Raw genomic sequence first — 8801 nt, forward strand, 5'->3', positions numbered from 1 at the left:
CCAAAGCTAGACCATCTCAGAGCAGCTGGAGGTTGTGCTGATCTTGCTATCAGGAGCAGACTTCATCACTGACTAACTACATGGAGTCCTCCAGGACATACTCTGATGTACACAGTCAACAGAATTTATTTCCTATGTCCTCTCATCCATGGCACTCTCACCCTCAATATTAATGACATTCTCAAAATTACATTTTAGCTGTGTCTATAACGCAGTTTGGATGATTGAGGAGGATTGCAAAATTCTGTGATTATTCAGGGTGGAATTAATGTGAATTTATTGGAGCTAATATAATAGGAAATAACAAAAAAAAAAAGGCAGCTATTTTGCTGTGGCTGTACCGTGGCCTATGCTGAGAGAAACAAACCTATAACCACAGCATAAGCAGACATAATCAAATGATCAGTAAACAAAGTCCTGGGTCCTGGGAAAGTCATGATCACTGATCAGTTAGACCCTTAAAGGCCCTTTAGGGAACAAAGGGAACAAGAGGAGTAGGATCCCTGACATCTTTTTGAGGCCACATTTCCACAGGTTGAGATAATCTTGTTATTGTCATTCTTTTGGTCCATCGATTACACAACATTTTGAGTCTTTCGGGACACAATCAAAGAATCTGACATTTTAAATTTACATCTGACTCCAATGCAACACTTGGGACATTATTATATTTCTTTCTAGAAGAAGAATCCTGCTTACTTTGGACATGCCTCATAGATTTCATAGAAATTATTACTTTGGCAAAATGACGATAACTGTAACAGTAAGGTTTGTGGATTATCCAAAGTAACTGGGACACTCTTTCTGGAAAAATGCTAATGCTGAATTGGACATCTCAAACTCTAGGTAAATCAGAATGAAACGTCAGTATAGCTAGATGCCACTGTACCTCCACTGACAATATAATGTATTCATTTAACAATGCTACACGTATCACATGAATTGTGTAAGAGAAGAAATCCTCGGCAGGGAGAGAGAGCTCCATTAGTGATGCTAACATGCAACACTTATATTACTTTCACTACTTGTTCATTGCTTCATGAAACAAGTTTGAGTGACCGACATTTTTTCATATTTATTCTTGGTCTTATCAAATTTTCAAATAGAAATGGTGAATACCTCATCCGGAAGCCTGTCAGTGAAGTGTGTCAGCACATGAGGTGTCAGTGAATAATCCACGCAGCCAAGACAAAATGACAAATCCAGATTTTGACTTTAATTAGACCTCATCCTTTCAGTAGGAATTTAAAAGGATGTGACGGAAGCTGCTTTCTCAGTGCACATAACGCTGAAATGTGGAGGAGGCAGTTACACCCACCGCAGCCGAACACCTCTGCACTGCTAAGAACAGATCAAGGGGAGACAGCCAGTTTCTTGCCATCAACCATAATAAGCTACAGAATTTGTATCAGTTTAACTGGAGTATTCTGTGTCAAGCTGTTCACCTGTGTCAGAGTACAAACATTGCAAGAATAGAATAAAATAATGTACAAGCTATAAATTGGTTCCCTTCTTTTTCTGTTAAATGTACTCCCACAGCTGTGTCCGATGAACTCAAGCACCTCTTGATCGCCACCAGGAGTTATGTTCTAAATGTGTTCTTTTGAATTAATTTCAAAGTTGGTGTTATTTAACTATTAATCGTGTAAAGGTGGATAGATACAATGACAGATACTACAATATTTTCACATAAATCTTCCATTTTTCCTGTTAAATCATTTCATGGCTTCAGCTTCTCAAATGTGAGGAATTTCAGCTTTTTCTTTCGATTATTTAATTGTGTTTTTAAAGGTATACATGTTTGCTGGGTGGAAGGAAAATGTTTAATGTGTTAAATAATCAGCAGAAAAAATCCATAAGGAAAATAATCATTAGCTGCAGTCTTATAAAAAGTACTTCAAAACGAGCTCCACATCAACCGACTACTTCAATAAAATCCTGCTTTTACATGATAATAGTGAGTGATAATAACCTAATGATTTCAGATATATATATAATAGCACTCATAGGGCACATTTTACTGCATTGGATACTTTACTTGGAATACATGACGTCCATTTTTACTGATTATACATAAATACTTTCGAGTTCAAGTTACATTTTCAATGCAGGACTTTAAATTGTAACAGAATAATTATACAGTGTGGTACTAGCATTTTAACGGTAAAACTGTGAGTATTTTCTCACCAGTGCAGCTCAGCAGTAGTACCCTATCTGTGTATGAATGTGTGTGTGACTGGGTGAATGTGGCAAGTGTTGTAAAGTGCTTTGAGGAGTCATCAGACCAAATGCAGGGTCATTTACCAAATTATAGGTGGTCTATTTAAGATAATACATGTATCACATAACCTCATATGGAGCAGACAATCTTCCATTTTTAATGTAAAATTTAGAGGGAAGACAACTGGCTTTGGTAGGAAATCCATTTCCATTTATTGTTTGTATCACAGTTCATAATGAACATGTTCCTCTGGGACACTTGTTTTTTTTATTTTTAGATGTGGTGTGCCACACCTTGATCAGATGTCCACATAGAAGCTGCCAGCATCTAAAGTCATCGTGGCCAACACTGCATCTCTTAATCCCTTTGGTAATCCCAACGCACACCTTCCTTCCTCTGCTGGACTGTAATTCTTTGGGATTACCCCAACAGTCACTGACTCATGTCTGACAGCCTGCATATCACTTCTGGAAACCCACTGACTGGTGAGGTTCCTCATATGACACAGTGTGAAAACAGGCACAGTGATCATGATGTGAACCAATCAGCTGTTTTCATTTCCTCTCATGTAGAATGTGATCAAACCAGCTTCTGTGGTGTTTTGCTGAGTGACACAGTGCATGCCTTGCTAATTATACAATCACACAACCTGGTTTCCTTACAGTCAGATGCAAGATGGAATGATGGGTAAACACAACGTCTGAATGAGCCTGACCTAAATTTTAAGTCCTAAAGCACTAGACACATTACTTCCAATATCAGCTGGCATAATCATTTGGGTAATGACTGGGTGTACTGACAAATTGTCAGTGCTATCTTGAAAATACAATTGATTTTTGTCACTAGTAGGGATCATCTACTTATTATGCATTTCAGATGTGAAAAGAAGCCATAGTTGAATGCAGCCTTTGTGCAAAAGGCGAGACCCACTTGGCTAAATTTAGATACTCTTTGAAAAAGATGAACTACCTTGTCTGTACAAAGACGTGGCCTGATAATTTATACAACTGCTCAGGTGTTTGAAGAAAAGCCTTTTCTGTAACAGAGGCAGTGACTTCTGAAGGAAGAATCCATGTCAAATTCACAGAGAGGCCCACATTTTTTATGACGTTAAAAGATTTCCTTTATTTAAAAAAAAAATAAAAACACAGACAAAAAACTAATGTCCTTCCCTTTTTTTAAAAAGAAAAAAAGCAAATTATGAAAGCAGTAGAGTGGCAAATGTTTTTGTTAATTTAGAAAAAACTAAGATTTTAGAGAATTTGACTGCATCTATAGATTAAGATGACTTCTTTCTAAGAATATAAAGCATTTAAAGTACTCTGATATAAAATTCAAAAATAAAACTTCACAGATCTCTGTTTCAAAAAATCAGATGGAAGAAACAAATCTTGCTGATTTTATAAGGTTATTGCAAGAAATAGTCTATTCATTTACCATGTTAAAAAAAAAAAATTAATGACCTTCCCTGGTCTGCTGACACATTTCATTAGAAACCAACAATGAATGAAATGAAAATGCCAGCAAACAAGTGCAGAGTGTTCTTTCACATGTCTTTTCAGGTCAGTTGGACAACAATGGCTGTAGGACATGAAGGGAACACAAAAATTATTATTAACTGCTGCTTTGCTGACTTTTTTCTTGGGGCGGGGGGGTTGCGGGAAGTACAGAGTGTTATACGAGTCAGCAGGATAGTCTTTACGTGATTATCCAGGCAGCAACACGTGAGAGCTTGCTCTGCTGTCCTGGCTGATGGTCAGATGGTCTGCTGTCACTTCCAAGAAGGAGGAGGAGGAGGAGGAGGGGGGTGAGTCTCAATAGGTTCCTTACTGTATCCCAGGGTTTTCAATGCTTCATTGTCCCATGTGCTGTTGCCAGTGAAACACAACACAGGGAGATCACACAGAGAGAAGAAACACTTCAGTAACATCAGCAGGAAAGCACATTGACATTTTTGTTCAAACCAAGTGTTTCTGGAAGTGAGGCCACTTTGTCAAGCAAATTTCATACACAGTGGCAATTCAAGCTGCTTGAAAGGCATAAAACAGGAACAGATTTGATTGCAGTGAGATCCTTCTGTAGAAAAAGAATAAAATAAATACAATTTACTAATTCAAATACTAGTGAAATCCCAAAGATTACAGCAAAAATTTGATAAATGAACAAAACCTAAAATATTTTGATCAGATAATTCAACAACATAGAAACCGTTTTATGTAACAAATTGATGTTCAATAAGCACACAAAAATTAAAATAAGAAGATCACATACTTTGTTGAGTATGTTGGTGTTAAAAACAGCGAGAATGTGTCATTTCTTCAGTTAAATTGCATTTACGCTCCCAATGCTCCTTTTCTGCCATTATTATCAAGTAACAAAAACTGTTGTGTAACTGAAACCAAGTGCACAGCGTCCCTCAACACCAGCACGTGGCTGCAATACCATTCAGTAAAAGTACACGCTGCACAGGCTGCACACACACACACATACACACACGCACACCTACAGCACCACCTGTCCTCCAGCTCCAGCGTGTAATACTCAGTGTTTGTGGAGTCAGTGGGAGTGCATAATGAGAGCAGTCAGCAGCAACATGTGAACGTTTCTCCTGCTGGCTCACACACATGCAGCAGTCGGGGGGGTGGGGGTTGTAACAGTTGCCATGGTGTCTGTGCCAGTCACATTCACCCCCTGTCTGATAAGTGCGTGCACACACACAACACACTATATATATATATCTGCACTGCAAAAGGCAAGGTGATGAAAATACATTTCCTCTTTCAGTTTTCTGTCTGAACAATTTGAACAATGACACTAAAATTCTGCAGTCTGTGCTAAAGATGTTCCCATTTCCTTTACATGGAAAGGTAATGGCATTCACTTTGATAATAACATTTTCAAGCACGTTTTCAGATCTGAGAAGCTTTTTGTTTTAAACAATCAGAGACATCAACGTGAGCAGTGAAAGCAGCACAAGACAGCAACATGCATCAGTACTACACGTGATGGAGATACAGTATGATGTTAGATCCCATATGCTATTGAAACATGCTACTAGCTTTTATCAGGCAGCAAATAAACTCTACTCCCAAACCTGACTTGCTGATTTTTTGATTATTCAAGGTGTTCCATCATTCATCCCAAACAGCGTGATGAGCAGCCTGTCATGATGGCACGTGTTCTTTAGACCTCGCAGTTTCATGAAGCTGAACAGACTCCTCCGTGCTTTGCCTGTCCGTCAGTCTTCAGCTTCCTGCTCCTGCCAATCACCTGACTCTGCTCCCACATCCACGAGTTTCCCTCACCATCCTGTCAGCCTTACATGAATGTATTAACTATTGAGAAGCTACAGATGCTGGATGCTGAAATATTTTTCAGACATGCAGATGTTATTTTAGATTCTATTATATGGCTGTATTTGATCATGGTGATAATATACATGCATGACTTTCTCTGCACCTCTTAATTCTGTGCATGCCACTCACTATTGTATCTTATATGGTGAGGTGGTGTGGTGCTAAAGAGGGGAGTTGAGTTGTACATAATTTCTTTGGAAACTGTTTCAGTCCTTTCATTGTCTCATCATATCAAAATATAGCAGCAGTAATGCCAGGTCATTTCATTTTAACTGGACCACATGTTCAAGCTGAGCTCAGCAAACTGATTTTGAAGACTGCTGTATTGCTTTGAAATTTTATCACCTGAAGATTTTAAAAGGTGAGAAATAATGAAGAAATGGGTCAAGATGTAAGGGTCAGGCGGATAGAAATGTGTGCTTCAGTTAAAGGCAGTGGAAAGCGTATGATTTCAAGGTCAGGACATTTATCTTGTGGAGGTAACTGTGACATTAAACTAACAGCAGTAACACTTTATGCTTCATGCAAGCTGTTGAGTGCTCCACAAGATGGCAGTCTGAACTCTGGTTAAACACATGCTTTGACAGATGCCAAACTTTCCTCCTTCTGCTTCACCTGCTCTGGTTTTGTCACACAAGAAACTCTGATGTTGTTTGGTTTATTGTTGATTACATTCGCGATTGTTTTGCTTTCTCGCAGTTTTTAAGGCAAATTTTCTGGCTCCAGCCTCTTTTATTCTGTTTTCCTCCAGTGAGTTCAAATACTACGTTGAAATTACTGAATTATCAGTCAAGATTTTATGTCTGTAACACAAAGAATAAAATTATTGTCATGGATCATTATGGTTCATTAGTATTTTTGAAAGACAACTCAGAATCTATTCTCAGCTATTTTTAATTCAAAATACATTTAAATCATTAAATCATTTATTTACTTTTACTTATATTTTGAGTTTTTCATTTGACTTGCAACATGACTAAATAGTCTTTTACATTAATGTTATGTAGACAAATAAGTTTAATTTCCAAATGTCATAAAGGGGTCTTAACTTTTGAAATTTGTTAATAGTTGAAATGTAACTCACTCAAAGTTGAAAATATTTTTGCTGAAAGCAGGTGAGACCTGCTCTGATCCTTAGCTTTATTATGTAAGTAAGTATTGAGGAATATGAGGAAACTAGCAAGGCACAGTTTCGATTGAGTATGTATAATATGTTTTAGAATGTAAGTTAGAATGTCAGCATATTCTCTAGTTTTCCTGTGTGGGATCAATAAATCTAATACATGTCTTATATCTATACTCAGCTACAATTACAAAAAATACAAAAAAACATCAGGTCTTCATTCAGAACTCTGCTTGTCAGATTAAAGCTTGCGAAATTTATTGAGAGAATAATAAATGTTTAACCCATTCCTCATGTCCCTGAACCACGTGGATCAGATGGGGATCGTGCTATCACGCCGTCAATAAGCTGACAAATCAATCAGACTCACACTCACAACTCTGATTCTCGGAACGTTTGGTTACTAATTAGCTCGTAAAGATAGATTTTGTTCTGTTGTGCTGTGAGTCACTGCATGACTGTATGCATTGGCAGAACACTAACATTAAGGCTCTGACGCTTGCGCTGCTCACTGTGTGGGCAGTAAAAGCACTTAAAGCTGCACGAGACCATCAGGTGTGACTGAAGTTGAGGGGAAATTTTTGAATTTCAACCTGCTTTTCCTTGAGGATCATATCATTTACTTGGTTGTGTGTTCAAATATTTTGAAGCTACAATGAAAGAAAAGATGTTAGCAAAGAGAACAGCTTTTCAAGAGTTTATAAAGGCACAACAACAATATATGTTTAGGGGCACAGTTCAGCTGGTGATCCACCTCTTGATGAGGCAAACACTGTATACATCCACCCATTCATATTTACATAGCACACTTCATTACAAGTAAAATCTGTGAGCTTTACATTAAAAACACCCATGGCTTAAGACAAGAGAAAACTCACATCCACACCATGAGCCACAGACACAAACCTGCAGAAACTAATCATAAAACCTGAGAAAGGAGAAAAGAGTTACAGTGAAGATGTGACCGAAGATGTGAAGATGGAGTGAAATAACAAAACGAGCCCGTCAGCAGATTGTATAACAGGTGTGTAAAGACAGGTATGTAATACCCTGCCTGGAATAATAATTAAGAAACTGTACATGGTGTTGTTTTTACACCTAAAAGTACAATTAATGAAACAATTCTTCTCCATAACTGAAAAAGCCAGAATCTATAAATATGTAAATGCTTATTGTCAATTACATGGTAGAAGTAATCACTTCTAAAACTGTGCATGAATTAAATCTATAATAATAGATTATAATTTATTAGTTTATTTAGATTTTCTACTCATAATCTGTAGAGTAGTAAGTAACTAATGTTGATCAAATACATGCGGTGGAGTAAAGAGAGCAGAGGTACATGTATGAATATGTATGTACGGTGCCAGGAAGTACAGTGCAAGTGTGGCAGTAGGATAAGGTAGTACAGTGTAAAGTGGTTCATGTTTGAGCGTGATGACGAGTGCTGAACTATAGCCAATGAAAAGCATTCTCAAGTGTTTGTGGAGGGCTAAGGTGTTGTTTGTTGTTATCTGGGATGCAAATTCAACTTCTGTGCGCAGACAAGGTAGAAAGCTTGAAGATAATCTATCTGTTTCCACTAGGTGATGTGTTGCCCACAGTTAACACAAGATATTTTGGAAGGAAAAGAAGTCCTCATATGGGAATTCGGGTGCTCAGTCGCTGTTGTTTCTCTGGGGGTCAGTGATTCTGTACACGACCGTGACCATGAGTTTGAAACAACCTGCACTGCTGCATAAAGAGCTACACGCTGAGGGCTCATCACTTATTTTTGCAGAGAAGGACAAATCACTAGTAGAGGAATGTTATCCTCATCTTTGCTGAGGACAGTTAACACAACCCAGAGCAGAGTGAGCCATTAACACTACTGTAGCCGAGTGCGAACAGACAGCCGAGTTTTCTGACTGACCTTTGCATCATGACAGCGCAGGGTGGTGTCATGCATTTGATGGTCCCCCGCATCACCAATTAATACCTCAGACTCTCCATTCCTTCTTTTCTGCTCGATTCTGCAATGACAACACCTCTGAGTCACCTGAAAGTGAGCTCAATTAGGTTAGATGTGATGCCTGGGGGTGATGTGAACTTTACAACAAAT

Source organism: Scatophagus argus, chromosome 11 (genome assembly GCF_020382885.2).
Source record: "Scatophagus argus isolate fScaArg1 chromosome 11, fScaArg1.pri, whole genome shotgun sequence".
In the NCBI taxonomy this organism is placed as follows: Eukaryota; Metazoa; Chordata; class Actinopteri; family Scatophagidae; genus Scatophagus; species Scatophagus argus.